A 17,482-nucleotide genomic window follows, 5' to 3' on the forward strand; every position below is an offset into this window, starting at 1 on the left:
GTTCCATGATATGGAAACAACTTGATTTCCATTGATAGATAACAACTGAAGAAAATAGATATATGAATACAAAATAAAATTCCTCAACATTAATATTTATATTAATATATAATATTAAAGTATTTCCATTAACAACAACATGAAGAATCTTGAATACATTATGTCATTTTGAGCAAGCCAATCAGAAAAATAAAACCCAAAGATTCCACATTTAGAGAGATCTCAAAGTGTTGAAATCATAAAATCACAGAGTATAATTGGGGTTTCAGGGTCAAAGGGAGGTAGTGATACAATAGTAGGCACCAAGTTTCAGTTATGTAAGAAAAAATATTTTGAGAAACCTTGAATAATACTATACTATACAACATCATATCTGAGGTTAATACAGTGTCACATATTTGAAAATCTGTTAAGAAGGCAGAACTTATTCTATTTACCCTAGCAATAATGCAGTCAGAAATGATTAGCACTAGTATATGCCAGTATAAATAAAGGATTTGTAAAATCTGGAATATTCTTTTAAGATATATGAAGAAGCCACTGTTACCTTAGTGAGATTCAGCTCAAATGGATTATCAGAAATGAGCCAGATTGGATGTGGGAATTGTGAAATAATTTTCTATTTTAATATGAATACTATAACATATAAGTCAATGGATTTTTCTGCTATCATATGCATGCTATATTTAATATTAACACAAAGTTAAATAAAAGAGAACAAGAATCAAGCTAGAGTGCCATGTTTCAAAATTTGTTGTAAAAAATCATAATGATTATCATTTGATTATCATTTTCACTCTGAAGGCAACAAAAGCTTTTAATGCATAACTTTATTAAACAAGCCTCCTCTGTATTAATTAAATACACAATATAATATGATACCATAATTACGTACTTTCTGCTTTAAAGATAAGCAAATGAAATGTCAAAATGATTTGCTCACTTTCTCAGAGTTGGAGCACATACACAAGATTTATTGAAGGGTAGTACTTTGGATCATATAAGGTCTCATTTTCATGAATATCCAAAGGAAACACATTGTATTTCATGAAGAATCATTTATTTTTATGTATATATAGTTACATGTAATTTAAAGTCATTATTTTATTTTGTAAGGCATGTATTTCCTAAAGTAATAAAACTATTGTATCATGGATAAGATATCCAGCGACATAAAAAGGTAATAACATGAATGAAAAAATATTATTCTTTTTAAAATTTTTTTGTTTATTTTTATTTATTAATTTGTGAACACCAGACAGACAGAGAGAGAAAGAGACAAAGAGAGAGAGAGAGAGAAGGGGGAAAGAATGGGCACGCCTGGGCCTCCAGCCACTGCAAATGAACTCTAGGCATGCGCCCCCTTGTACATCTGGCTAATGTGGGTCCTGGGGAATTGAGTCTCCAACTGGGGTCTTTAGGCTTCACAGGCAGTTGCTTAATTGCTAAGCCAGCTCTCCAGCCCTGACAAATATATATTTTTTCTATAACTAAAGACATCCTAAAACAGAAGTCAATCTTATTAATAAATTTTAATGAATAACAAACTAGTTTTAATAATATTTATAAAATGAACCATTTGTATAAAATCTGGAAGTCCTTACTAGAGAATGAACCATGTCAAGTTATTTTATAAGCAAGTGAGAAACGTTTTATATTCAGCACTTAGGGTGCATAATTGACAAAAGTACTTATAATACCACTTTGAATTACTTATTATGTTCTTTCTCTATGGTAAAAATGTAGAGACAAACAACATTTATAGAAATATCACTTACACATTTACAATTCCATATTAATTTGAAAAAACATTTTGGTAGATTTCTAGAAATGTAGCAGTCAAAAGATTTCTACCCTTAATTGAATTAAGATGTCTTCAATCTTTTAGAAAACTGCTTCTAAGAAGTAAATATCTGTGCTTCTCTGGAAAAGTATGTTCAATCATTGGAATTCTATTTTTCTTTCTCTCAGTCATTGCTCCACTTGATCTTACTATTTCAATCATCTTCACTTTCACACATAGAATGGATTTGCCAAATAATGAGGGTTATGCCAATCTAATATGCTTATCTATAATTTTCAATAAGATGAGGATGTCCACACTGAAACTAAAGAAAATTGGTGAAACAAGCAAGGGTGCTGTTTTCCTGATGAACCAGATACCAGCACAAAGGGGAAGGAGACCAACACAGAGAAAAATCAACTCCTACCAAACCAGAGAGCCAGAGCCTCAGAGGCCCCTAACACCTCAGCACTGAAGGAGACCAAAAATGAACCCAACATGGCTCAGGGAAATTTTTCGGAAGAGGGGGCGGAAAGAATGTCAGAGTCACATGTTGGGTCATGATATGCAGAGACATTTATCGTACCAATAACTGTGGACTAACTCCATAATGTACGACTCATTAAAATCAACAAGGAGGGTCCATTGGGAGGGGGTAGATCATGGATGAACCTAAACAATGGTACCAAATGGCCTGTATTTGCTGAAAAGAAAACTAATAAATTAAATTTAAAAAAAAAAGATAAGGATGTCCAGATATTCAAGTACCTTTATCAATATAAGAAATACAAAATTACAGATAACAATTAATATAAAATCTCTGAGAAATGGCAGATAGTGCACAATTGTGCATGGAAAATGTAAAGTGAAATACTAGGCATGTCAAGAAATCAGGTAAGATTTTTTTTTTTTCTTTTTCACTGCTATATCAACTTGCACATATTTATGGAAAGCAATATTATGCTTGGATACAAAAAATATATTGCATCAATTTTAAATTTAGGTATACTTACCTATCACCTCAAATATCTATCTTTTTATTTCCTCTAAGTTTTTTGAAATGAATATCATATTCCTTCTCATCCTACTCTTGAAACAGGGTACCGGGTCTTGTTTGTCCTCTCAGTGGAGCCTAGTGCCCTTTGACCTAGTGTTGAGATGTGACTTAGATGGCTGATATAGATTATGCATTAGCATTCTCCAGCAGCAGGTTATACAGATAGCTGGGGACTGGTCACACCTCCTTATAAGTGTGGATGCAGCACAGTAGCACAGTGATCTATAAGCTGAAGATGTGGGAAAACCTGCAGCTGCTCGATTTAAGAAGCAGTCAGCTTCCAAAGTAAAAAAAAAAAAAAATCAATGGGGCAGTTTTAGTCCAAGACTGAAGGTCTGGGCTCACCCTGGAGACTCACTTGTACAACTTGATGTTTAAAGTCTGAAGAACCTGGACCGCAGAGTTCAGAACGATTACTGCAGGGGAAAGCCCACCAGGTCATGCATGCATCAGTGTACGTTCCACAGTGTGAGCCCACGCCCTCCTCCAGCACTCCTTCCACCCTTGCCCTGGGCCTGTGAGACAGTTCTACCAGCAACCAACACCTGTGTCACCCCCAACGACAAACCCAGAAAAGTTTTCCAAGTATCTATCTTTCAATTCAGTCAGCTTCCTAACCAAGATTAACCATCACAGATTGAGAGATACTAAAAAATGTATGTGTAGGGTTAATTACTTTTTTCCATTTTACATAAACTCTGAATACCAGTTTAAATGATAATTTTGTTTTATAAGTTATTGTATAGTCTCATGCATTACAAAGAGTAATTCCAAACAAAAATATAGATGAGTGTGATGAGTGTGTGATAACTAAGCTTTTGAACTCAACCATAAAAAATAATGTTACTTTTGGAAATAATGCATATTTAAATTTATTACTCCAAAATAAAACATTTTGATTGGATAATTCTGTACATAAAACAAGAAAATAATTGCTAAATATTTGACACAAAGATTTTCAAACTAACCTGACAAGTATTTTACCTTCTCCAGGGCATACCTACTTCACTGAATGATATATATATAACAATAGAGCCAGGATTTGGGTACAGAAGGGGTTCCCTAAGTTCATGAACCCCAATTTTGTTTCCCTCACTATTTTTAATAAAGCATTTAATTAAATCAGACTGAAGAAGATAGATTAAATTTATTTAGGGAGCAGTCGCATGTTGTGAGGTTTATTTATGGAGAATTGGAATAAGGAAGTCACAAGTGGTGGTGGTTTGGGATGACTGTAGTTACTGTAGGTGAGTCAGACAGGAATTCCATGCATGCAAAGGTGAATTGGCATTGTTTCTCTCAGTTCCTAACTGAAGCTGCCTAAAAGCTTTTGCCTATTTCTCCATTAGTATGTACTCAGCACTGTTCCTTTTACAATTGTTCTTTCTTACTCGTATGACTCAGCAGTCTCAGCCCTAATAACCAACTAACCAAGAAAGATTTAGCATTCTTTTCTCATTCAACCTCACATGTTGACCAAAAAATACCCCTTTAATATTTCCAAATTAAACCCACTCTTCTCTGTCCAAAACCATGACTTGGTCTAAGTTTACATGATTCTACTATAGCAACCTCTCCTACTCATGGCCTATTAGTAACACAGACCAAAGGAATCATTCTTGCTGAGTCCAGCTCAATGAATCCACGGGTTTATTAGGGTTACTTACAACAGCATGGACAACACCAAGGCAGCCATATCACTGAAAATCCTTCTTAGCAGGGATAATGACTCATAAGAGAGTATCCCCAAAGCTGTCTGCCCACCTTCCAGGCAACTCCTTGGTCTCTGTTGAATAGATATCACTATTTTAATTATTTGAAAGAGAAGTAACAGATCAATATATAATTAAATTAAATTAATTAATTAATTAAATTAATATATAATTAACTAGTAACATATACCTCAAAGCATGCTATTATGCCAAAAAACAGCAGGCAAGCTTTATTTCTGTATTAACCTATTTCAATTAGAAGAATTATGCTTGAAATCTTAGGGCTATTTCCCTATTCTGTACTAAGTTACACTGTTACACAAGCAAATATGACATAATGTATTATACTGGTGAGAGGTTTTGAAATCTCTATTGTATTTGTAAGGTTATACATTGATATGCTTTATCATATGTATACAATATTAAATTCTCTGTGCCTGTAGAGGCCAGTGAAAGGAGTGATTATAAGTTGCTTAGAGAAACAGAAAAATAATGGTGTGTATATGTGTGTGTGTGTGTGTGTGTGTGTGATCTGTGCCTAAAAGAAAAAAACAAAACAAAACATTGTATTATAGAAGGAAGATATTTAACATAGATACTAAAGAACTTCCTAGATCATTGAAAGAAGAGTGAGATTGTCAAACATAAAATATAATAGAAAGTTCATCTGGTTTAGATTCTAGAATTCTCTACTATGATAAAGTCTAATGTATAGTGGGAAAGCTACTCTTAAAAAAACATATCTGTCACTGTTCTAATTAATATATTTATTAGCCATTGACTCATACATACTAAAGTATGTTTTTATTTTATAATTATTCTACAAGTTTTCAAGGGTAAAAAATAATGTTATTATTTTTGGAAAAAAAATAATAATATTATTTTTGAAAAAAATGACTGGATTACCCCAATAAATTTTTCTCCAAATATTTTGATGTATATTGTAAAGCAACCATTCAAGTTCACTTTCTTAGTGAATAAAATGTTTGGTGTTATGGTCAGTACATCCAGTGTTAAATACAGTAGAAGTCAGTATTTTATGTTTCACTTTATGACCTTCAAATTTCCCTCATTATATTGATTCAAAACCTGTTGCCTAAGATCCTGATTATTTCAGCCCATAAATCAATTACATTAGTGTCTAATTCAAAGGCATACATCAACTTAGTACACACCATCCTTTGAGGACATCCTCTTCCAATGTGTGGTGTCACTGTGTCCTTTATAGTTGATTTTGCAGTTCCATGTGGTAAACTGGATTAAGTAAAATGATTAATATTGTGAATATCATACATGTGGTGCCATGTTTCTACGGTTGATTGTGTTTAAAAGACTGCATGTTCAGTAGGATATTTTGAGACATGGCATTCAGCTATCCCATAGATAGTAAGATCAGCTTAAGTATTATTGCCAATGGAGGAATTCATTTTCCTAATGCGTGATTATTCCAAGGCAAAGAGAGCGCTATGTTTGTCATAATATTGGAAATACAATGTAATCCTATCACTGCTAGGCAGCTGGCTTGTGCTTAAATGTTGGATTCAGTTGTTGCTAGGTGTTACTCAGCCAAGGTGGCAGCCAGAGCAGCCTTTGAAAGGTTCCTAACCCATGCTTAATTCTGGTCCCAGCCACTGTGATCATATTTTCCATGGATCCACATAGTGTGTTCAAGGAAGTAGCTAAGCTATGCTCTGCCATTGTAAGAAACAAAAATCAAAAATATATAAACAAATCAGTGGAATGAAATGCTTGCCATTGTCTTTGCTTCTGTATGCTTGAGTAAATAGAATAAGACCCTGTTGGGCAGCAATGGAACATTTGTTCTATCTTTGCCAAAAATCAATTTGAATGCAGCACAAATGCCTGCTAAGCCTGTAATACTAAGGTTGGAAAATCTATTATGTTTTCCCCCTTCATGATATTAAAAGAAAGACTTATGCATTGGCTACTTTTGAACAGAAGTAAGAAGAAAACAGATAAGCCAAAATGAGGTTTAAAATGTTGAAAAGTGACTGTTCTAAAGCACAATATGGAATAAATTTTAAATAAAAACAAAAGAAGGAGGAAAAAAAGAAACTAAGGAAAACTTTAACCAATATCCCTTAAATATTAAACCTAGGGTAGTCAGATTATAAATTATGAGGTCTTCTTTTTAAATTTCCATAAAATTCATTAAGTTAAAATATTTTCCTATAAGGAAGAATCAACTTAATGAGAGTCAAAACTCTGAAAATTTATTTCTGTTCTTCCTTTTGGAGACTTAGGAGAGAATGAGATAATCCTCAGAGGGGGAAGGGCATTTGCTATTACAGCACTTTGGTTAGGCCAATCTTTGCTTAGGGCCCTCACTGAGCACACAGCATTGGGGCAGAGTGTGTCAGATCCTTCTTTAATCTATAAACACACAGTGTGGTTGTGCAGTGGAGTTCACTGTCTCCCAAGGAATGTTAGCACTGGCAATTTCAAACTGCTAGCGATATTAGGTCTCCTTTCCTGAGATGCCAACTACAGAGCCCACAGATTATCCTGGCCTATGAGACAATAAACATTTGTGACACCCAGTGGTCTCTTTGAGTCTGTTGTTTGTAAAAATTTCTTTAATATCAGCATCCTGGGTGCTAGCCATGCAATTCCAGGGCACTCCATAAAAGGACAAAAATTTCCTGTCTCTGTTTTAATAAGTCAATCACTTACTGCTTTCCTCCTTAAGATACCATTTCCTTTCCATTTTGTTTACTTCCTAGAAGCTTCCTGTGGCTAGCCACTTTCTTACAAACATCTCTTCAGGTGTACCCCAAAACAAGAGACGGTGAGAAAATAATTCTCATGGTGCTGCAGAAGGAAATGTTTTGATGGAGAGCTGTCTTGATGAAAGTGTATCTACCACACTTGCTGTATGCTCAGTCCTGAACTAATCCTGGGTGAAAATCACCGTACATCGTTCTGCGTAGATTTGGCATTTTGCAAGAACAGGTCATGTACACATGTCAGTACCCTCATTTGCACATGAATTCACATTAGCAAGTGCATCTAGCTGAAAAAAAAATGGTTATCAGCATTCATATGGAGAAGTAAAGATTTTTGTAAAAGTAAATGAAAATTGCACATAACCCTGTTAATCCAAAGCAAATAATGGTGGTAATTGGACATGTTTTAATACAAAAAAACTTTGACATATAATATTGAGCATTACAATTATTATTGATGCATATATCCTCTAGTTAATTCAAATAGTTTTAAAACCATTAATTCTATCAACCTGATTTTTTCCCATACCATAAATTGCTATTTTCTTCTTTTTAATATTCTAATTTTATTTTTATTTTTTATTTTTAATTTTATTTTATTTTATTTTATTTTATTTTATTTTTATTTTGAGCCAGAAAGAAAGAGAGAGAGAGAGAGAGAGAGAGAGAGAATGTGCATGGCAGCGCCCTTCAGCTGCTGTAAAAGAACTCCAAACATGTATGCCCCTTTGTGAGCATGTGCAACATTGCATGCTTGTGTCACTTCTGGCTATTTGCTACCTGGATATTCAAGCATGCATTCTAAGGTGTCACAGGCAAGTGTCTTAACTGCTAAGCCATTTCTCCAGCCTGCTCTTTTCTTTAATAAGGTTTTGTTAGTCCTCAATATCTGTTAAATGCTTGTAATATACATGACAGTAAACTTACAGGAGATTCTGATTTTCATAGATTTTACTTCATAGTGATCCAACACCATGTGCAAAAATATATATCTGTATAGTATAGATTTTAGAAATACATATCCTTTAACTATGATAACAATATAACAAATAATGAGAAATTATGATTAGAACAGAAGGTATTGTCTAGAAAGGAAGAAGTATGAACCAATCTCTTGGACATATGTAGCTAACTAAATATTTTCTTCTCTTTCTTTCTTTCTTTCTTTCTTTTTTTTTTTTTTTTTTTGGTTTTTCCAGGGAGGGTTTCACTCTAGCCCAGGTTGATCTGGAATTCACTATGGAGTCTCAGGGGGGCCTCAAACTCACGATAATCCTCCTACCTCTGCCTCCTAAGTGCTGGGATTCAAGGTGTGCACCACCACGTCTGGCAATATTTTCATTTTTGTAATAATGACATTGCAATATAAAGTCTTCCAAACATTCAAAATCTAGTTTTTATAGTATATTGGCCCAATCTTTGAATGAATTGTCTTGAGCAGAGGAATGAAATAAGTAAATGTGAAACCACTTACATGGAGTAAATCTTTGATGAGAATGATGAAGAAAAACTTGTTAGTAGCTTTTAGTAATTTGGTTAATTTTCCATTTTCCCATTACAAATATTCATGAATATCACTAATTTACTAGTTCACTGGAATTTAAAATGAACTGAAAATCCACAAATAGATATTGGAAAACAAATAGAAATTAAGTTCATATAGGTTTCCATGTTATGTACTACTTTCATTTCCATCCATAGCAGTTTACCAAGTTGTTTAGCTGATGCAATATTCATTTTCTTTAAATATAACAAGAACCTCCCTGCAGGACTGGTTTCTACACATAAGCCATATAGAATATACTCTAAAAGGATTTAAAATATTAGGATTTAAATATATTAAACTGTGAATTCAAGAGTAACTTACTGGGCTGGAGAGATGGCTTAGCGGTTAAGCGCTTGCCTGTGAAGCCTAAGGACCCCGGTTCGAGGCTCGGTTCCCCAGGTCCCACGTTAGCCAGATGCACAAGGGGGCGCACGCGTCTGGAGTTCGTTTGCAGAGGCTGGAGGCCCTGGCACCCCATTCTCTCTTTCTCCATCTATCTGCCTTTCTCTCTGTGTCTGTCGTTCTCAAGTAAATAAATAAAAAATTAAAAAAAAAAAAAGAGTAACTTACTGTACGTATGCAAGCCAGTATAAATATACATAATTGTGCTGGAGAAATTGCTCAGGGGTTAAGGTGCTAGTGTACAAAGTCCAATGGCATGGTTTGATTCTTCAGTGCCCTCTAAAGGCCAGATTCACAAAGTGACCCATGCAGTTGTTTATGTGAGAATCTGGGAAATTGAACTCAGGCTAGAAGGTTTTTAAATCAAGTGCCATTAACTTCTGAGCCATCTTACCCATACCAAGAAGTATTAATTTTAACATTCAAAGAATTCCAGAGGAAAAAAAAAAACAGATATTTTCATCTAATTTATTCATAATAAAATTTGAATAATATATTGGTTCAGGCAAATTCATACATAATTGCTAAACATGTAATTCATACACTTTCAAATTTTAACACAATTCACTCACACATAATATAAAGTAATGGAGTAATTATAGAAATATTTGGGAAATTTTAAGTTATTAGAACAGTGTGCACTCAGCTTGTTTTAAATTAAAATGTTATATACATTTATTGGCCTAAAAGTGTAATTTAATAACCAGAAAATATTTTGATATATATTTCTATAATTTTCCACAAATAATGCAAAAATCATGTTGATGTTTTTTTTTTCTTTGCATAGTAAAACATCTTTTGGAACTATTTACTGTCTTATCACAAACAGAAGGAAGAATATTATGATAATAAAGACCCCCAAAACATAGTAAACTTCTGCTACCAAATTTAAGACAGAATGAGATATAAAGTAGATGTTTGATTAGCAAGTCAGGATTCCAAGGTTCTATTTTATTTCTGCAGAGAAATTCTGTAATCAAGGTTGTTGATATTCACATGCAAAGTGTAAACTCCAGGCCATAAGGGCTGGGTTTGTCTGGAGCACATTGCAGTCATAAAAGCCTTGATGAATGACCCAAAGTATGTGTAAAGAGAATGAATCACCTATTTCTTGGCTCTCTTCTTTGTTCATAGAACAATCACCACATAATAAATGTTAATTATTTTTAAAAATCAAAGGGAGAAAAATCATAAGAGAAGGGCTATTCATGGAAAAAAGACAAGGTGTACATTATAATTATTATATGTGTAATCCATACATAACTGAAATTGAATGCAATTCATTGAATCTCATGCGAGTTTATGATGTTTTGTAGTCTATATTCTATCTTGAACTTGTCTATGAAGAGTCTTTGTGTGTGTGTGTGCGTGCTCACGTATGCATGTGTAATATTTCACATTTCTTGTGGATCTACCCAATCAAGTATCTTTAATTACATCACAGAAAAAATAATCCCTTCTTTAGGAATCATAGAGACAGTATTGATATTCTTTCGAAATTTCTTCTGTATGAGGAGAATTTATGTCCACAGTTTTCTACTTCTAGTTTTTAATGCAATAAATTGTTTTTATATATAGTTCTAATCCATGCAGTCACTTTGTAATAAATAGGTGGAAAAGATAGCCATGAAAATCTGTTTCTAGAAGGATGAACTGAGATCATTTATATTTTCCAAACTAAATGGTAAAGAGTTATATATTATCTGAGGAGAACGTAACCAAAGTAGTTATTTTTATAGCACAATTTAAATATTTACCTCTATTGAAAGAAATTTGATGGCACAGGTTTATTGTACTTCATATATTTCATAATCTCTACAAGAGTATATTTCAAGTGTCTTTATGCTAGAGAGTAATTTTACAGTGGTATATTAATTTTCTTGATTAGTACAATTAAATAAGTTATGATAAATGGTAACTTAGTTCTGCAAATCATTATATTTTTGCATCTGAGAACTAAACGTTGTATACTGAAAGCAATCCCACAGTTGGCAACAATTTACTCTTTGTAGGGATTGTTTTTTTTTTTTTATTTATTATTCTTGGTGGGGGGGTAAAGAAAGAAGAAGAGAAAGGGAGAGGAGAGATTAGGCATGCCAGGGCCTCTGGGCACTACAAATGAACACCACATGTGAGTGTCACCTTGTGCATCTATGTTACATGTGTCCTGCAGAATTGAACCTGGGTCCTCAGGCTTCATAGACAAACACCTTAACTGCCAAGTAATCTCTCCAGCTCTGTAGGGATTCTTTATCCCTTGTTTCACTAACATATTCTTTCCCAGCTGCAATTTGTATAGCTTCTCCATATTGCTAAGCCTTCTTCCTTGTGGATAACATGGAAGTATGCAATGAATGAAGACAAAATAAGTTACTGCCTATATAATTAGCCTCAAGTGTGACAGACACCTATATTTTGCTTTCTCCATTGTCTATTCCAGATCCTCTTTTGCCCCAGTTTATGTTGAAGGCTTAACTAATGATGATCCAAGATGTTCTTCACAGATGCCCCATATCTATGGTAGCCACACCTTTCTCAGCCAGGGTTTACTGTGCTTGCTTATTTTTGATCACAGATGTTTGCACATACAGAATGGGTACCCTGGTAGATGCAGGTCACTTATATTCATTGCAGTCCAAATCCACATATACTGGAACTTTCTCTCAATTAACTTGTCATGGTTTTAATTAGGTGTTCTCCATAAACTCATATGTTTTGAATGTCCCTAGGTGGTCGCAATATGAGAACTTGAGCCTCATGGAGGGATGTGTTGTTGGGAATTGGCATATGGATGTTATAGCCAGCTCCCTCTTGTTGGTGTTTGGAACACTTTCCTGCTGCTGTTGTCCACCTGATATTGGCCAGAAAGTGATGTGCATCATCTGCTCATGTCATGTTTTCCCCTGCCATCATGGAGTTTCCCCTCTATCTGTAAGGCAAAATAATTCCTTTTCTCTCACAAAGCTGCTTGGTCAGCAGCTTTGTTCCAACAACCATAAGGCAATTGCAACTTATCCCATCCAATACAATGAAACTATTCCTTCCATCAGGTCATTGCAAAAGCAAGTAAGGTGCTCAGAGGACCTTACAGTTTAATGGGACTCTTGATTTTTCTCCTTTAACTCTGAAGATGAGCAACTTGTACATAATACAAACACAATGGTTTGGCTAGTCTTGCTTGGATCCCAGGAACAAGAATTCTTCCTATTTAGGTCACAACTTCAGGGAGTATCTATATTACTCTATTTTGGATCACTTTATCAAAATGTAATAAATAGGAGCATTCTTTCTCAGTAAAATGTTCCAAATAGGATTATGTGTTTGAACACTTGGTTCCAGGCTCACATTACTGTTTGAGAAGACTGTGGACCCTTTAGGAGATGGAACCTCACGAAGGAAGTCTCACTGAGTTTTTGACTGGAAGCTCATTAGTATGGCCCCACTTCTTCTTTACTTTCCGACTATGGATGCAATAGCTTCTTGCTCCTGCCATCATGCCTTTCCTACTATGATGTGCTGTATCACTTCTTAAATTCTAAGCCAAAATGTCCCCTTCCTCCCTAAAGCTACTTCTTCCCAGATACTTGGTTTCAGCAGTAAGAAAAATAACAAATAAAGACAATTTTTACAAAGAAATGGAGCTATTGCTGTGACAGACTTGGTGACCCTGGTCATAGGCCTTGAGAATGGGTTTGCTGGTAAAAAGTGGAAAAGTTTGTAAATTTCAGATAGGAAATCCTTTGGACATGTAAGCAGAGTTTACTGGTATTTGTAAGACCAGAATGACGAGAGAAATGCAAAAAGTGGAGGCACAGATCATGAGCTTTCTTCATGGAACAAAGTTTTTTTGGAAACTTGGCTACAGGAATTCAAGTGATACTCTAACCAACAATCTAGCTGCATTTTTCAGGGCCCAGAAAGATTGATAGAGGCATAATGAGAGAAAAAGAAAAAAATACTGGATTGGTTTGTTTGGTCTAGGAAATTTCAAGATAGGATAACATTCAAGTTGTAACATGGCTACCCTCACTATTTTTAAACAACTTGACAGTGAAAGACAGCACAAAAATATTTTTAAAAAATGTATGTCAAGACAGGACCATGGATATATTTAAATTTTCCAGTGATGAAATTCTGAGAAAGAACATGTTATTATTGAAAGAGATTAGCAATTTTAAATAAAAGTTTACTGTGATGCATTTAGAAAAAAAAGTAGTGGTGCCCTGAGGCCAAGACTATACCATGGAAAGCTCATTCTTGAGAAAATTTAAAATCATTTGAAGTGTGAAAGCCTGAACTGGGAATGTCACTGAAGGCTTATATTACTTTGATCCAAAGGGGCAGGTCTCCAAAGCTAGTATCAAAACATCTTGAAACTGGTTTCCAGTGTGAAAGAAACAAGAATGATGGGCCATGGAGGTATGTTCCAAAGTTAGAGAGCTGCTGGTGTTAGATGTTGTATGATGAGATTGACTTCCCTAAAAGAAGTCCCTGACAGAGCCCCAAATGAAACTGTGAAGACGATGGTTAAATTACCATGCAGTACACAAGACACTGGTGATGCCAAGACCAATGTGTATCAGAGGAAGAAAGCTACCTAGAAATTTGTGGAGTTGTGCTAGGAGAAGAAGCTACATGTGCTGGCACAGCTGGAGGGAAGAGGCTACCCAAATTTTCAAATCCTTCAGAGCTCAACTGGTTTCATCACAAGCACTAGATGCCAGATAAGGAGCTACTAGTTTTCTGTCTTGCTTTGGTCAGATTTTTTTTTTTCTTTCTATGTCTCCATTTCTCCTTTTTAAAAATGGAATACATACTCTCTACCATTGACTGCTGGGACTATAACAGATGAATGGCACTACCCATTTTTAAACTACAATACAAATAAGTCCATGCTACATCAAGCTGTTCTAGTCAACACAATGAGAAAGAAAACTAATACATGAGGTATCTTATAAATAACACAAAATTGTTTTTCACAATTGTGGAGGCTAAGAAGTCCAAGAGTACATACTGGTAGATTGGATATCTGGTTTTGCCTTTCTTTCTTTCTTTCTTTCTTTCTTTCTTTCTTTCTTTCTTTCTTTCTTTCTTTCTTTCTTTCTTTCTTTCTTTTCTTTCTTTCTTTCTATCTTTCCTCCCTCCTTCCTTCCTTCCTTCCTTCCTTCCTTCCTTCCTTCCTTCCTTCCTTCCTTCCTTCCTCCCTCCCTCCCTCCCTCCCTCTCTCTCTCTCTTTCTTTCTTTTTTTTTTTTTCCCCAAAAGTAGGGTCTCACTCTAGCACAGGCTGACCTGGAATTCACTATGTAGTCTCAGGGTGGCCTTGAATTCACGGTGATCTCCTACCTCTGGCTCCCAAGTGCTGGGATGAAAGTCGTGTGCCACCATGCCTGGCTCTGGTTTTGCCATTCTTCATAGAGAGCAAATTCTCTCTACATTCTCCATTGGAGATAGGGACAAATGAGCTCTCTTAGTCTCTGCTTACAATGGTGTTAATCAATGTATGAGGACTTTATTCTTAGGTTATTGTTAACTAAAAACGTCTATTAATTATATGAGTATCTGCCATGGGGTACCCAACACTTGGAAGCTAGAGTTAGAAGATCACCATGAATCTCAGCCTGGCCTGAGAGTACATAGTAAATTCCAAGTCAGCCTAGACAGAGCGAGACCCTACATCAAAAAAAAAAAAAAAATCATATGAGCAATAATTGATTGAATTGCATCCTGAAAAATAGAAGTACATCTTTATTGACTATTACTTCTGAACTGGATATTATATATATCTGCCTTTTAGTCAATCCTGGTCCCTCAATGGTGGGGATATGAGAACATCAGGTATAGTAAAACATGCACTGAACTCACACTGTGTGATTCCTTGTGGATCTAGCATTCTGATTATGTGATACTCCCATTGAAGGCTTAAATAAGCACTTATCTTTAATTGGGGTTGTCTCATGGGTACACAACAAAACTGATATCCATGTTTTAAGTCTATTAAGCTATTAAATATTTTCCATGGCTTATTATCACTGATGCATATTAACAATTGCTAAAATATTTCACTCTACATATTTTATGAATCTTCTATATGTTCATCTCTATAATCTAACAAAGAATTAATTGTCCAGTGTGTTAACCTTTCAAATGATGGCAACTTACTATAAAACCTTTCCTCTCACATGAATGTGTGTGCATTCTAGCCTTGTATCAGTTGCTTCCATAGATAATGGGTGAATCGTGACTTCATCTAAGAATTTGGTCCTTGCATAGGTATTTCAATCTTAACTATCAAGGCAATTCCATTTATTTTTGTTTCACTCTCTAAAACTCATACCATCACACTATGCTTGGCAGTATAAAATTAAATGGCAAACATCAATTAGGATATTATTTGAAATTTCTTACCAATATTACTTTTAATTCTCAGGAATTTTGAAATTTAAAAATTACAGAATCCATCACAGATCACGGTAGCCTAAAGAGCTACCAATTCTTAATATGTCTGTATACACACACATATGTATGTGTGTGTGTTTGTGTGTGTGTGTAATGTGGTTGAGATCCCATATCACTAAAAACGCTATTAGTTGAATACTTAGGAAATGGGAAAAAATATGTCAACTTAGTAATAATGGATTGATTAATAGGTCATTGGGCCATACATAAAAATAAGTAAAATTCCAGCTGGAGAGTTGGCTTACCCATTAAGGAACTTACTTGAAGCCTTGGGACCCTGGTTTGATTGCCCATTACCCATGTAAGCCAGATACACAAGGTGGCACATGTGTCTAGAGTTTGTTTCTTTTGGCTGGAGGCCCTGGCAACCCATTCTTTCCCTCAATTTCTGCATTCTTTGCCCTCTCTCTCTCTCTCACTCCCTCTCTCTCTCAAATAAATAAATAAATAAAATATTTTTTAAATAAGTAAAAAAGTCTATGGAGTACAAAGAATCTAACATAGGAGTAGGACTACTTCAGGTTTTGAAGTCCACATGTGAATTCTTGTATTGTATAATTGTCACTGAAAAGGAAAGTCAGATAAAATGGTTTGATTTATAATAATTTATAAAGTAAAATATAATTTTTGAAGTTTGTGAAAAAAATATATATAATCTTGAAAATATTCATATGCTATGCCCTTATAATTTAATTATGTATCAATAGATGATAAAATTGATGAAATGAAGCTACTAGCAAGAACCAATGACCAAATTAAATAGATGACCTTATACACACTCTGGCATATGTAGGGAGACTATGAGAGCAGTGGCATTGAGTTTTCACTGGTTATGTCATTGCCTTGTCACTGGGAGTTTTTTAAAGTAGTTACTACATTATTTGTTATGCACTGAAAAGAAAATGTGGGAAGTTTTTGTTGTGATGCTGCATCAGAATGAAAAAGAGTTAGGTGACCACAATCTCATTACTCAAAATATTCCACAGGAACTATTTCTTATTTATTTGTTTGTTTGTTTGTTTATCTATTTATTTATTTATTTATTTATTTATTTTATTAGTTTTCTATTCTGCAAGTACAGGCAGTTTGGTACCATTATTAGGCTCATCCGTGACCTACAACCTCCCCATTCACCCCTCCTTGTTGATGTATATGGGTCGTGCATCATGGAGTTAGCCCACAGTTATGGTTAAGATAAATGTCTCTGTATATCATGACACAACATGTGGTTCTGACATTATTTCCTCCCCCTCTTCCGCAAAATTTCCCGGAGCCATGTTGGGTTCATTTTTGGTCTGTTTCAGTGATGAGGTGTTGGGGGCCTCTGGGGCTCTGGCTCTCCAATTTGGTAGGTGTTGATTTTTCTCTGTGTTGATCTCCTTCCCCCTTGTGCTGGTATCCAGTTCATCAGGAAAACATCACCCTTGCTTGTTTCGCCAATTTTCCTTAGTTTCAGCCAGGGACTTTGGAGGTATGATGAGGTGGCTCTCTCATTAGGATCTACATATATCTGATAAAGAGAAGCTGATTCTCCAACGGAGAGTAAGCTAGCACCAGGACAAATGAGCTAGCCCTTAATTTTCTTTATAGAGAGTTTAATAGGTGTAGGCCCTCGTGTAGCCCATGATTGATGGTAGCTTGATATTGGAGAGTGGGCTTATGTTTGGCTATGGTTCTGACTTGTTTCCCAGCTCCAGCTATAGGTCCATACCACTGAGGGGAATCAGTTAGCCGAATCAAGAGCAGTTGGTGCCCCACCATGGCTGTGTGCCACTATT

This window comes from Jaculus jaculus, chromosome 3 (assembly GCF_020740685.1).
Source record: "Jaculus jaculus isolate mJacJac1 chromosome 3, mJacJac1.mat.Y.cur, whole genome shotgun sequence".
NCBI lineage: Eukaryota > Metazoa > Chordata > Mammalia > Rodentia > Dipodidae > Jaculus > Jaculus jaculus.